This window comes from Miscanthus floridulus, chromosome 8, assembly GCF_019320115.1.
Source record: "Miscanthus floridulus cultivar M001 chromosome 8, ASM1932011v1, whole genome shotgun sequence".
Classification (NCBI taxonomy): domain Eukaryota; kingdom Viridiplantae; phylum Streptophyta; class Magnoliopsida; order Poales; family Poaceae; genus Miscanthus; species Miscanthus floridulus.
In genome coordinates this window covers 21,241,390-21,256,821 of record NC_089587.1, presented here as the reverse complement: position 1 = coordinate 21,256,821, position 15,432 = coordinate 21,241,390, and the positions used below count along the sequence as shown (strand labels likewise).

Genomic DNA, 15,432 nt, shown 5'->3' with positions numbered 1-15,432 from the left:
CTGTTCTCAACACAATAGGTTTCACTTTGAAGTCTACCCCCCTTAAGGAAATGCTAGTTGAGGGACTCCAATAAGAAGCGGGCATACTACCTCCCGGTGAATTTACTAGTATGGGGTTTTTCATGGCACATAAAGGTACGCTATTCATTCTAACAAAAGCTTGGGAAATAAATGAATGCGAAGCACCGGAATCAAAAAGAACTGTAGCAGAGATAGAGTTGACGCTGAATGTACCCAACATGACCTCGGGCGTCTCCTAAGCTGCATCAGACGACACATAGTTCACCTTCGCAGTGTGAGGTGGTCGAGCGTTGAACTTCTGGTTGCTAGTCTAGTTCTGAGGAGCCTGCTGGTTCTGCTTCTTTGGACACTGATGAGCATAGTGACCTACTTCTCCACAGCAGTAGCATGCATTGGGGTTATTGGGTGCACCACTCTTCACAGGAGCATTATTGGGCATTCCCTGGCATGTTGTCGGATTGCCTGTCTGTTGTGGGGGATGCTGATTATCATACTGTTGCTGGTACTGAGGGCATTGCTGGAATTAATTACGCTGAGGATACTGACCACGGTTTCCCTGGTTAGATGGTCCTTGATTCCTCTACTGAAAACCCTGCTGGGGATAGGCACGTGGACAGGTGTTGCTTCTAGAAGCTTGCCCTTGAAGTCTCCTCTTCTTGGCTTCCATCTCTTTACGCTTATCGTCAATCACAATAGCGCGGTTCACCAAAGACTGAAAGTTTAGATAGGTGTTGGACATCAGCTGGAGCTATAGGCCATCATAAAGTCCCTTGAGGAAGCGGCGCTGCTTCTCCTTATCCTCAGCTACATCATTTGGAGCATAGCGTGATAGTTGAGCAAACTTGTCACGATACTCCGTCACAGCCATGGATCCTTGCTTAAGGGATCTGAATTCCTTTTGCTTCAATTCCACCAGTCCATCGGGGATATGATATGACCAAAAGTTATCCTTGAATTCCTGCCAGGTGATAGCAGGAGCGTTGTTGGGGCGTCCATACTAGAAAGAATCCCACCAATCCTGAGCTGCTCCCTGGAGTTGACCAGAAGCATACAACACCTTCTCAAGATCATTGCATTGTGCTATGTTAAGTTGCTTCTCCACAGCACACAACCAATCATCTGCCTCCATAGGGTCTAAGGCATGGGTGAACACCGGTGGACGACCCTTCATAAACTCTCCACACTTATCTCTGACCTGAACAGGCGGTGGTCCTCTTGCAGGTTCGTTATCCAAGCGCTGCATCATAGCTTGCATCAACTACGCTTGTATTCCCATCAATTGTTCCATAGTCACTGGCGGTGGTGGTGGTGGATTTATGAGAGCATCATGTCCACGACCACGGCCTCTGACTCTTCCTCCTCTTGCGGCCATCTGCTTTCCAATAAATGCGCAAAATTTTAGAGATTTCCCATTTATAGAGAGCTTATAAAGATAAGGAACAATGCTGAAAATTTTCTGGACAAGATTTAAATACAGCAATTCAGTAAATCTGTTATAACTCGAGTTTTAGAGATCCAACAGAGGTGTACCAAGAACGGTTGGAAAGCTTAGGAGATCAGCTACAACTTTTATTTAGATCACTTTTACAGATTCTGATATACACATGGTCAAAAATAGAGCTAAACCGAATCTGTTCTGGGTTCCAGTCTGCGCAGAAACCTCAACTTGTGACAGCTAGATCTCACAAACCTGAACAGCTATTGACGTGATTCCAGAGACATTGGAAATGTACAGAAGTCTAGATATCTCCACAAAAATTTCAAAATTTTTGGCAGCCCAAATTTCGAGATACAAAATAAAGAACATAGACTGCTCCAGAAATCAGCACAGCAGAGATAAGATAAAGCAAACCCATCTACATTAAGAACATAATCTAAACTTAAGGTTCAAACCTAAGGAAGTTGTGGACATGCCCACAAACCTCCAGCAATCAAACAAACTCCAAATCATCCAAGTTCACAATTAAAAACATCTAATCATTAAAGTTTACAAGACCAACAAGTCTAGACATGACTCATGAACTAACAACGTTGTAACATTAAACAAGGTACCTAACACCTATGGGGGGCGTCAATCATGGTGAACGACCGGCGCTTCTTCTTGTAGATCGGTGGCTGCCCAAGTTGATCACGTAGTTCATCAACTTGGTTTTGGAGACGTCTCTTGGCTCTCTGTGATGCACGCAACTCTCCTTTGACTTCCTCATCCACCCCCTGCATAGCATGGACATGCTGCACTGTTGCTTCCAGAGTTGGATCACTTTCTAGTGGAGTCAGGACCTACCAAACACCCTCATGATCATTGCGATGAAGGAACCTAAAACGATCCTCCTTCATGGCCTCAAAACGACGACCATGGTAGTAGATGTAGGCGTCCTACGCTACATCTTCCATGCCATCCAATGCATGGGCCCTCCTGGCAGTGGCACGGTGGACAGTCTCCACCTCATATCCATTCTTTATGTCATTCCAAGTAGTGACAACCAGCTCTACCTTCCAAAAGGTTGCCTCCAAAGGATGCTGGTACTCTACGCAATGATAGCTGATGGAGGCGTGCAGATCAGGGTAGTAGTCATCCAGCACATGAGTAAGGAGGGTGTGGTAGTAGGCCGTCTCCAGGGCTGGCTTGAAGTAGTACTTGCACTTCCAGCCTATCTCCTCATCCACCACAGGGACAGCTAGGGATGGCACAGGTATAGGTGAAGTAGCTGATGACTCCGCTGGGGTAGCTACAGTAGGATAGACAGGTGCGACAGCTGGAGTAGGAGCAGGTGCAGGTGTCGGGGTAGCCATCTCCTCATCGTCGAAGATGGTCACAATCTCCTTCTCCGCCTGTGGAGCATGGGGGGTGAACAAGGCACGGTAGCCTACAGTGCTGAGGCGGGCGGTCTTCGGGTTATGAGACATCTATAGATTTAAAGTGAGATAGAATTAGAATCAACAATTTTATATAATAGATTAAGGTATGAAAAGCATAAATGTTTTAATAAAATAACAAGAATAAGATAGTAAGCATGAAACCAGAGGAGCAAAGATGCTAAAACGACCATTTCTAACTAGGCTTGCATCCTACAGTCAACACGGCTCTGATACCAATTTGTCACACCCAATTTTAAGGATAAAATTAAATGCACTACACTCATGTGTGCCCATGGATCAGTCACACACATAAGTTGACAAATCATATAAAGTATCATCATGGTGTATCTTACATCACGATTAATAACAACACATAGTATTACACAACACAGCGGAAGATAAAATATAAACTCTCTCATAGAACTCCATCACAGGGAATGTCAACTAGTTGACCATAAGCCTAATAATCCTCAGAAAACTCCTCATACACGTTGTCATATGTTACCCATCCGGGATTTTTATCCAAATATAGAAAGTAAACAAGCGTAAGTACTTCCCGTACTTAACAAGATAACATGGGGTTATGAAGCTCAAAAAGGATGACACAGGTTTACTGCAGTTAGCACTTTTAGTAAGTCAAGATTTTATTATCAAGTATTATCAAGTTATGCTTAAGCTCCAATTTATACCCACATAATCAGATATCAGAATCATTTGCATCATATTATCATCGTATACCATCATAAATGAACCACAATGAGTAACCAATTATTCTGTGAGTTTTCTAGGCCGCTCGTGACTATGAGCACGGCTGTTATAACAGTTTGTAACCCTCTGTAGAGGTGGTGCACATTCACCGCGAGTCGTGATTCCCATATGCCCGGGTTAATTACTCTCATGTCACTGCCAAGGTGAGCGGGCATGGTACACTGTGAAGCCATTTCATAGGTTTCTCTAACAAGTTAGGGCCGCTAGGTTTTCTCGGCAGGCAGATGTAGGAACCCCCCTTTCCTATGGCACATATCCATCACGGCTATACATATAGGAACAGAGGCAGCCCTATACCCAACGTGGCAAGCCCCTTTTGCGCCATAAATGTAACCTCTAACAAGCTAGAAAAGGTCCTATTACTGAGCTAAAGTCAGAGCCATATGACTCTCACGGTTGCACTGTCAGTCCCAGCTTTTGCCGACAGATAAATCCTTATGGAGGGCAGAGAGCAATATGATCGAAAGTCATTTGCTCCTTCGCCCTATGGATCAATTGTTATAAAGCATGTTTTACCTTTAGTTCCATAGAACAATTAACCATTGTATAGACCATGTTCAGTTAGAGCGCTAGCAATCTACCCATATGCAATTAACCCAAAGGAATCAAGGGAACATGTCATCAAATAACTAGGATGTCCTTATGGTTATCAAAGTTAGACACATGCACATGAGTGAATGATTAAAGTGAATAGGACATCAAGGTAGGCCCATGCTATACTTGCCTTGGTTAGCAAACTCCTGCTGATCCTGCTGGTCGTCAAAGTACTCCTGGTCACCAACGTTCTCCTCACCGTCTGAACACGACCAACACAGCAACATACAATATTCCAGGAACATTCATGCAAAGCAAACAATACTACAGTTAGAACAATACACCAACAGTATAGAAAACAAATTAAAATGTTTATGAAAAGAATCTACGTCTTACTATGATCACGGCAATGCGAAGTTCATGAAAAACGGAGCTAATACGCGAAAGTTATGATTTAAACGGGATTTCCTATAGCAATTTATTTAATCAAATCTAACCATGAAATTTAAAAGTTGCAAACATGATTAACAGTGGTACTAACACATAGATTATGAAATTACGAAACTAACGCAATTTGAACGGGTCGATTTGGAGCTAAAACGACGATTCTATGAGCAAAACAGTGCAATGGCATTTCTGTAAATACCGAAAACGTATTTTAGACTAAAACAGTGTACTTTACGTTTTCAAAACGAGAAAGCGTACTCTAGAAACGTGCTTTGGACTGCGGGTTAAGACTTAGAAAAACTCAGGGTCTCTTTAGCAATTATGCCAGGGCGAAAGGGTATCGGCCATCGGTGGCCGTTGGATCAAGAACGGACGGCTCAGATTAGAGAGGAGAAGAGAGAGAAAAGGGAGGCGCCGGCAGGAACAGTAACTCCGGTGCGGCTGAGCCATGGACGGCAGCGAGAGCTCGTCGGCGTGCGGGAAACAAGACCTACGGGCCACGGTTCGAAGAACCGAGGGCACCGGGAGAAAGAGGGAGAGCAGGGGACCTCGGCCAGGCCGATACGGCGGCCGGAGGACGCGGCCGAGGCGGCGGTCGCCATGGCCGTCGGCCGGGAGCAATCGGGCGCATGTGAAACGGGGTCAAACGGCCATGAAACATGAAATTGAGAGCATGGGGGGAAAGGAGGGGAGCAAGGGGTCTCACCGCGGAGCAAAACGGGGACGGAGGCGGCTCGGGGACGACGGTTCGCGCGGAGGCGGATGGCGGATCGCAGCGCTCCTCCGTGCGGTGGTTACGGCTTCCTATGCGCCTGGCGAACGCGAAGAAGAGAGCGGGGAGGCAGCAGGGGTGCGCGCGGGGGTCACGGCTCGCTTTAAATGAGGCTGGGGAGCGGGGCGACGCACCCACGACGCCGGGAGCGGGGTGGCGGTTGCGGCTTGGACCGGCGCGGGCGGTTGCGGGAGGTGGGGGACGGCGCTGACGCGTGGGCCTGGGCTGGCAGTGGCTAAGGGCGGGGCGAAGGGCGCGCGGTGCTGGGCCGAGCAGTTGCGGCCGAGCTGGGCCGGCCCAGGAAGGGAAGAGGGGAGGGCGAGCGGGCCGCGGGGAAGGTGGGCCAGCAGACCGAAAATGAGGAAGGGAGGGGAGAGAAAATGAATTTCGTTTTCTTTTTCCAAATCAAATTTCCAAATTCATTTTCAAAGAGTTTTTGAATCATTTGAACTTTGAATCAAGACCAATCATCACAAAAATAAATATGCAGCAGCATGTATGCATAAAAAGGTTACTAACCTTATATTTGATTTTAATTTCCCAAAAATTATTAATTTCCTATATTTGAATGCTCACATAATGACATAATTAAATCAAAATTTTCTTATTTCAAAAGGATAAAATTTTTGGGTGTTACATGCTCACGGTCACGAGAGGCCTTGGACCCTTATGGAATAGATGATCACTAATGAGTATTTGTTTATGTTATTCAGTATTCATGTTTACCTGATCATGTATTTATATGGGCTTACGATAAACTTGTTGCTACTCAATTGCTTAAAACTATGACTTATTAAAAGCTAATTTTAGTTAAACCAGTGTCTATCTTTTTTAGCCTCATGAACCTCATGTTATTCTTGTTGAGTACGAGATGTACTTACGCTTGTTTATTTTCACTACTTGGATAAAAATCCTGGATGTGTACCAGATTGCTAGAGTCAGTAGGAGTTAGGCTTGTGATCAACCAGTCAGTTGTCCCTATAGAGTTGGAGTTCTCGTCTAAAGATCGGAGTTATCTATCCGCTGTTTGTGCCTAAGGTTGTCTTCTTTGTACTAATATGTTATATATTAAGCATTGTCTATTGATATTACCTCTATTTGTAGTCATATGTAATATTTGACTTTCTGGACTCACATATGGTGTGTATCTGGTTTTGTTCTTAAAACCAGGTGCTACAGACAACAATTTGCATGAAAACACATTAGCTCCAGATTTGTAACCCTATTGATTTTCCACTTTGTATTAACAAATAATCAAGAATGCTCGGCGAACCATTAAAACTAGCAGGAACCCTACGGCAATTGCCGTGGGCTAGGCAGAGCGAGGTGGCATTATTGGTTTTGTTCCCTGTAGAACATATATACATCTATTATTTGTGGCGTGCAAAAGATAAATTCTCTGAGATATGAACATATAAAAGTTGATTTTTTTTCCATAGTAGCACTCCAATAAACATTTTGAGAGAAGAAGCATGAGAAATTCTGTACCAAATACTGACTTAACTTTTTCTAGATATATCTCTACCTGAGAAAATGGTAAATCAACCTATTTTACCATTCAACTAACGTAAAAACTCAAGAAAAAAATCTAACATATAAGAAATAGTACACATTATTGGGAGTGAACACAGTCAGATATAACCCCTGCAAGAAGACAACAGGAGCAGTCTTCTTAAACAGGCCCAAGAATATTGGAATAGGACAACAAACTATGACTAAAAAAACATACAGGCGTTGGGCGACTGATGCCAGTGATTTTATTATGCTGGAGCATCATATAGTCATCCTCATCGACCATGAAGTCCTCTGATTCCTTGGGTAATCATATATCTCTTACATTTGAGGGCAGTAGACTCACATCTATTAATTCATTCATCCTGATCATCCTCTGCACAATAGACTCACATCTATGAATATGAAACCGATTCAGTAAGCAAGGTTGGGAGTCTCTTAACTCGATTTTGTATGGGACAAAAAGGTGGAGACATGAAAATCATGTAGCATTTCACTATGATTAGTAAACAGAATAAATAGCAGCATGCTGTTGGAACAGTACCATTCATAATCAAACTTGATTTCTGTGGTCTTTATGTACAAAGATCCATACAGGGAAAAATGTGAGAAAATGAATGAAGCCCTGTTATCTGATTTGCGATTGTAGACACAAACAGTAAGAAGGCTAAGTGACTAGCAGGAAGGCAATAGACAATTTAGAAGAGACAAACATAGCTTGATATTACAGAGGATGTGTACCACAGTATCAACTTCCACGAGAAGATGTTCATATGGATTTGGTACTTCGGCGTGGTACATACAAATCAAAGATCATGGCTTAGTGACAGTTGTATTGAATAGATCATAAGGTGACCCAAGAGGACCAGCTCGTCCTTGGGACCTTGTTCTTGACTTTCAATAGGATTGCTTCTTCAGTTTGATCACGTAGGACCAGCTCGTGTTTGTGTGAAGATCTATGTGGTGGACAAAACATCCAAGGTAGATATTACCAGGAACATGGCAAAACTGAAATCGATTCAGCTCTAAAGGAAATCAATGATAGAAGACTTCAGCTATACTTGATCAATTTGTCACGTGTTTTTTCTATAAGGAATCGGTGATATTCTTTCATAAAAGTGTAGCAATCTTGCAAAAAACTGTTAAAAAAAGTTATCAGAATAGGGTGGACCACTGAAACTTTTGATAGAACAACATGCTATATGCATATGAATCATTTCCTGATTCTACCTTTTGAGATGTTAGGTTATAGAAATGCAATAAGATCACAACAGCACAGTGCTACAATGAGACAATGAGGTGACTGAAATCAGGAATTAAGTAAACCTAATGAATGGGATTTCTATTTCAAGTTTCCTGAAAGATTGATAAACAGTTATGAGACCAAATTGTACCTCTATCTGTGCCATCCTACAATTTAATCTAACCATACCTTCTTTGTTGTCATCTCCGGCGTGTACATAATATGTCCTTTTGAGGAACTCACTTGTCATCACAATTTTCACTGCATTCAGAATAAACATCAGGGCACATTCTTCTTAGTTTGGTAAAGCCTTTTTTTGTACGATAGTAAAACTATGTTTTTTTAAGGGACAGTAAAACTATGTTAGTACATGCACTGGAAAGTTTGGACGAAGCAAAGCGGTGTCAAGCACCAACCTAAGCAACAGATAGTCTGTTCTAAAACCGTGCTTTGCAGCATTAAAGGCGTCATAAGAATGGATTGGCTATAATATTATTTATAAGTAAGATAATATGACAAAGAAATTTTGTCTTGAGTTTTTTTTGTTTATAATGCTAGTGCAAATTGAACGAAACTATCAAAGGTATGAAACAATCCAGTGACAGCATCATGGAGTAGTGTGTGTGTGGATTTGGGTCTATGTATGACTCTCTCTTCTTCTATTAATACAATGATACACATCTCTCCTGCGTGTTCGAGAAAAAAAAAGTCCAGTGGCAGCAGCACCGAGGAAATCTTAAGGCATTAGGACAATAGCGACAACTATGATAAGCACATCTGCACATGGAAATGTACGGAACTCAACACAACTGATTTCGCAATAGAGTGCCAACCATAGGCAAGATGCATGTTCCAATGACTTCTGTTTTCAGTCAGAGATACAGCCTCCAAGTAATCTGGAACTTTATCATTCCCTCGAGCATCTAGATTTCTTTGAAGTTGCCATCCATGACCCATGATGCCTTTTTAATGCCTTCCGGAGTCTCAGCTTTGCAGCAATCCAGCACCTCAATCCACAAGCCCGCGTTCTGAAACTTGGAGCAACCTATGTACACAAGCATCAAGTAGAAAAATCATTAGATGAATGTAGCAATGCGTAAATACCAAATAATGTAAGCCAAGAAACTCCATCCCATCATCAATGGCTAATAAATCGGATGGGATAAATTCCTCTGTCAGCCACCGACTGCGAAGCAATTTTTGGCAAGACTTCAATTGACTAATGGCGAGCGGACGGCGCGAGGACCGCCGGGAGCAGGCTGCGCCGGGGGCGGGGGGCGGGGCCCGCTCGTGCAGCTGTGCCGCACAACGGAGGTGCCATCGGTAGAAAGGCAAATCGAGCATAGGAGAAGATAGAGAACCATAGGGAGTCCCTGTTCTTCCCCAAACCAGAACCTAGAAATCAAAATCCCCAAATCTCAGTGCATCCCTAACCCTAATGGCACATTTGGATTGGGATGGGGACAGGGAATGCGAAATGGATTGAGACAGCAGGAAGGGATATGGAATGGCTATGCTGCTCTTCGTTTCCCTATCTCTATTCATTTTTCATTATTCAAACAAGGGATCAGATCTATCCCACCCTTTATTTCCCTATCTCACCTTAATTTTCCCAATATCCAAACGACACCTAGGTAAATACCCCACGTGTTGCTGCGGAAAATAAGAACGAATTATAACATGTATATATTATATAGACATGTGCATATCGACAAAAATGAACCTCACAAATAAGCACAATATCAACAATATCCTCACCATCTTGCTGCTATTGTAAATCCATCTGTACAAATCTACATTGGTAGGAAAACAAATACATTTCAATTAATAGTGAGTTCGCGCTATACATGAGAATTTATACTTGCTATTGTAAATCCATCTGTACAAATCTACATTGGTAGGAAAACAGATACGTTTCAGTTAAAAGTGAGAGTTCACGCTATACATGAGAATTTATACTTGGTTTGAAATTTGTTAACAACTCTGTAATGCTTTGTTAAATAATGTGTTGGGGAAAAGGATGCCCTCAATTAATGTTTGCTTCTGGAAAGAAGATATCATTCACTGAACCCTAAAACTGGCCTCTAGCAACAATTCCCATGAATTTATGTATTGCAGCATGGACAGTCCATTATGATGTCAGTAGCACAGCTCTGGATCGCAGCTTACTATTGTTGGGTGCTGTTTTTAAGTGTATGCGAATCAGAGAACTTCCAAGATAGGACCACAGTTACATGTACGTAGAATTATATCCCGAAGGCTATAAAAAATAGTACCCTTAATCTTTGAGTTGTATTAAGAAAAAATGTTCCTCGTAACACAAAAGGAAAAAAGGGAATGGATGTGATCTGGTTCATGAACTCTGGCATATATATACATAAGTAACATCAAAAGGGTTGGCATGTTCAGTTTAGTCGAGTGATCCTGTATATATCCTACTACCGAAAAAAATGAGAGAGAGAGAGAGATAATGGTAGGAAAACAGAGAGAATAGAAGAGGTCAAGATTCGGCCGGCCATCTAGCTCTTGCACGGCGGGAGTGAACGGTCACATATAGGAAGGGCACTTGTTTGCGGCAAAGTGCTTGGCCCCGAACCTGTCCGTATACCGCCCCTGTGGTATGGGCCCACATAGCTAGTTGTAGCAGACATCGAACACCGTCCACTTCAATTCCTTGCCGCCGCGGCCACTGGAATGCTCCTCTACACCATGTTTGGTCGATCTCTAGGATGTCCATCACCTGTGGCATCACGAACAGCGGCGGCAATGAGAGGGTCACAAGAATAGGAGAGAAACCAATGGGAATCTTCCGAACAACACCAGGATGATTTAAGCGAGCATAGGAGAAGACGGGATGGACATCAGTATCAGATATGCAGCTTGTTTGTTTGGTCGTATTTGACTTATAAGACATGCCTTATCAGTCAACGAACAATATTTTTCTCTCGTACCAAACCAGTCAACAGTACTTTCAGCCATAGTTATAAGCCAAACCAGCCCAAACGAACAGAGCCTGGTGCTCGAGTTACTGGGATGGGGAGGGGGAGGGCTCACATGATTCAATGTCCAGGGAGATAGGGAGCCATTTTACGATGGGTTGGACAGTTAGATCAAAAGAATTGCTGATTATCGATTATCTAACGGCTACAAAATTCAGATGACGTGGCTTGTTGTGGATTCAACTTTATAGCAATCAATGATTGTTAGTGGCCTCCATCTATGTAGGAGCATAGGAGTAGACAGATGGACATCAGTTTTAGATATGGTGCATGGGTTACTTATAGGGAGCCGATGTACAAATTGTGGATTAGACGGTCAGATAAAAAAATTACTGATTATCTAAAGGCTACGAAATTCCGATGACATTGATGGTGCGACAAAACAGTACTGTCACACCAATAGAAACGGCGTGACAAGGTTTTTCACATGACAAATTTTGCTGCGCCAACGCAAGTGACGTGATAGTGTGATTTTGTCACGCCAGACGCGTTGGCGCTACCAAAAGGTTTAAAATAAAAAAAAAGTGAGGCTATTTTTAAAATAAAATTTTAAAAAGGATTAAAAATTAAAAATATCTGCCTTTTGGCCTCTCTAATGCCCCTAGTACATTTATGCGGTTTATGAATCATGTGTTACAACCTTTTATTGGGAAGTTTGTTGTTATATATATTTTTTACAGTATACTCATATACATCAGTAGCATGGATCAGCACTCCATCTGAGAGAAGTGCTCTCTGCATTAAGGCGTGGAAAATTATATGCCCATTTAATGAAGTGTGAGATGTTAACTACTATGAACCGTTTGGGTTTCATTGTATCAGCAGAAGGCTTAGAACTTGATCTAAGTAAGGTTGAAACTATTACCAATTGGCCTACTCCATGTACTCTAAAAGAAGGTCGTAGTTTTCATAGCCTTATTCTTTCTATCATGGTCCCTTTTACTGATGGCATGAGAAGAAGTGGAATATTTGTACTAACTAAAGAAGCACATAATGCATTTGAGGAGATTAAGAATAAAATTGCTTTGGCGGATTGTTTAGCCTCACCAGATTTTGACATGTTATTTGAAGTGGATTGTGATGCTTCCAAGATAGGGATTGGTGCTGTTCTCAGACAAGGATCTCACCCTATGACTTTCTTCAGTGAAAAATTGGTAGGAGCACATCTTGGGTATCCCACTTATGAAACTGAACTCGGGCCTTGCAAAATCGGAGGCATTAATTGTTGCATCATGAGTTTGTCCTCTACAAAGATCATGGAGTTAAACATTTTCAAAGTCAAGCTACCTTCAATCACAAACAAGCATGATGGGCCAGCGTCCTTCAAGAATACAACTTTGTGTTGAAGCACAAATAGAGTGGCTGATGCACTAAGTCATAGCTGCATTGGAGCTTTCCAATGGTCACTTCAATGACTACTTTAAACTACCTGTTGCACTGTTCAAAACCCTAGTCATCTCTCTGGTGAGACACCAAAGAGTTCTGGTGTGCGTCTTATCCCAAAACTGTGCAAAAAGGTTCCTCTCTGGAGTCACTCTCCGGGGACCTCTCCAGTTCACACACTGGACAGTTCCGGTGCGTTCAAACGCCCTGAACCCGCATGCAGACAACATTGTTCCAAAGTTCTGGTGCCTAGTGCTCTAGTACTGTCGGAAGGAAAGGTACGTGCTCTGAAAAACACCTCGACGACAGTGCCTAGTCTAAGCTCCGGTGAGCACCTCAGTGACCATAGCTCTAGTGACCGCTTCGCGCCTCTTGGATACTCTCTGGATAACTGGATTCACACTCCGGTGCACACCTCCGGTGCATCATCGAGATATCTGGTAAGTGCAAGATGATTGGACCCATCTGAGATATTAGCACTGAAGCGACTCTCCAGTGGCCACCAGTGAGCTCTGGCGAATGTAAAACACTTCACTAAACTATTTTGTCTTTTTTAAATGGCTAACTTCAAATTAATTTCCAATGAGACAACCACACCTTTAGCACTAAGTTAGCATTTTCAAATCATTCTTCAAAGGTTTTCACTTGCTTCCTCACCACACCACTTGATCTAACACATATGCATTGTTAGTCCTCACCTAGTGGCATCTAGACAACCATATTATCCAAAGAATTCATCTTTTTATAGTGCAACTATCTATCCTAAACCTAGTCATTTGCTTCTCTACACATCTTGGCTGGCAAAACAAAAGCCTTTAGCTTATACCTTTGCCTTGGGGCTTTTACTTCTATCTCCATCAACTCCTCATGTTGAACACTTGCACATCCATGGCCCTTGCCACCTCTTTTCATGGCTCCATGTGTCGGTGTTTTGGACCGGGGGATCCTCAACCAACTAGTGAATTTGTGCTGCGTGTTCCTAATCCCGGATGTTGATGCAAAGAGACACAAGGTTTATACTGGTTCAGGCAATCGATGCCCTACGTCCAGTCTGAGAGATCGATCTTGTATTCCTTGCACCGAAATGCTTGTAGTAGGGGGTTACAAGCTAGGTGAGAGAAGGAGTTAGTCCTAGGTCTCGGCGGGGAGTGATGTGGGCTGCTTGAGACGTTGCTCTCAGGCGGCCGGGAAGTGTGTGTGTTACCGGGTGTTCTTCTTTCAGCCCCCCCTAAATGGCCCAAGTCCTTTCCTTTTATAGTTGAAGGGAGAACAAGGACAGTACATGTGCTAACTATACGGTGTCGTGCGAACAGAGGCGGCGTGTCCGAGCCCTGTAGCCTGTTCCTGTGGTGGTGTGGTCGTCGGAGTGGTCCGTCCTTGGAGCGCTGGGGTGACGTGCTGGTCATATCAGATCCTATGCGTCATGGGAGCTTCAGGGCTGCCTCGGGGCGGGGGCGGCGGTCAGCGTGCGGGTCGCTGTGGATTGACTGTGCGCGCGGCCGAGGCTCGGTTGGTGCCGAGGCAGAACTGTGGTGGGGGTCTCGGCAGACGTGAATCCCGAGATAGCCGAGACCCTAGCGTAGAGTGCCGAGGCCTGGGGGGAGCGGTCGACCTAGTACACTAGCTCGGGGGTGATGAAGATCCGGGCTAGTTCTCCCATGCTGCATTGTCTTCGGGGAGGGAGTTACGGGGCACAGTGCAGTGCGGGCACTGATCGTGGGCACAGCGTTTGGGCACAGTGGCCGGTAATCCCCACCACGCCCTGTCTCAGCCGGTATGGCGCTGATGCGACTTCTTGTCCCGTCGGCCTCTCCGCGGTGTCGAGCCATCGTTCGACTGAGATTACGGGAGTGGTTGACGCATTAATGGGACGCGACATGCTGTCGGGAAGACCGGTCGAGGCGGGAGCGACGGGTTGTCGTCAAGCCTCGAGCGATACGGAGGATAGCAGTCTCATCCGAGGCTGGACACACAGGGCCTCAGGCGAGACAGAGATTGGGCTCCTTGCCGAGGCCTCCCGCGAAAGGCCTCGCATGAGGCGGAGATCGTGTCAGGGTGCCGAGACCTCCCGTGCGAGGCCTCGGGCGAGGCGGAGAGCCGGTGGGCTCGGATGAGGCTAGTGATGAGCCCATGGCTTACCCTCTAGCTTTGTTGATGGGATTTAAGTGACCTTTCTGGTGTACGCTTGGGGTACCCCGTTTTATGGTACCCGACAGTAGCCCCCGAGCCTCAGGGGGAGTGCGTGCACTCTCCCTGAGGTTTTGTCGAGACTCGACTTGCAGCCGCTTCCGTAGGGATTGCGTTTTGCTCTTTGAGGTTTCGGTGGGTGCACGCGAGCGCACCCGCCGGGTGTAGCCCCTGAGGCCCTGGAGGAGTGGAGTCACTCCTCCAGGGGCTTTTTTCGTGTTTTAAGTGAGGAGTTTTTTATCGTATTTGCCGAGCCCACAAGCGCGAGTTCGGGTCGCGGGGTTTCGGCAAGGTCGCAGGGAGAGCCCCCGAGCCTCCACACGAAGCAAGAGGGCGGTCAGGGGTGCCCCTGATTTTTTGTGCGGCCCTCACTTTCCCTTTTCGCTCGGAAGGAGGGGTGGAATGTGCTAGGCTACCCTCGGTGGGCATGAGCGGTGGCACTTCAGGTGAGCTGTTATCGGGTAAGTCTGAGTAGAGGCCCGCGCCCTGTTCGCTTGGGGATGGCTAGTGGTCCGGAGACGCACTCCAAGGGTACTGGAGGGTTTCTCTATTGGGTGCCGTGGCCGTTCGCTAGGCCCCGGTGGCTCGGTGCCTCCCTACGGTGGGATCCCATTTGGAGACTTCCCTGCCAGTCTCGGACACGACTTAGGACGCCCCGAGCGATTTGTTTGCTTAGGCCTCGGCCATTCGTGGGCTCACCCATAGTT

General features: G+C 44.9%; 1 long non-coding RNA gene across 2 annotated transcripts; it reads right to left on the bottom strand.

Annotated features, from left to right (window-relative positions):
• Window positions 1-6,883: 6,883 nt before the first annotated feature.
• LOC136471312 (uncharacterized) lies at window positions 6,884-9,681 on the bottom strand. 2 transcript variants are annotated; one of them, XR_010761989.1, is made up of 3 exons: window positions 8,346-9,681; window positions 7,131-7,289; window positions 6,884-7,045 (listed from the first exon to the last, which is right to left on the bottom strand). It is a non-coding gene; the product is annotated as an uncharacterized lncRNA (long non-coding RNA). The 2 variants fall into 2 exon arrangements; XR_010761990.1 differs by lacking the exons at window positions 6,884-7,045; window positions 7,131-7,289 and adding an exon at window positions 7,320-8,052 and having other exon boundaries at window positions 8,346-8,417; window positions 8,990-9,681.
• Between the last annotated feature and the right edge of the window lie 5,751 nt (window positions 9,682-15,432).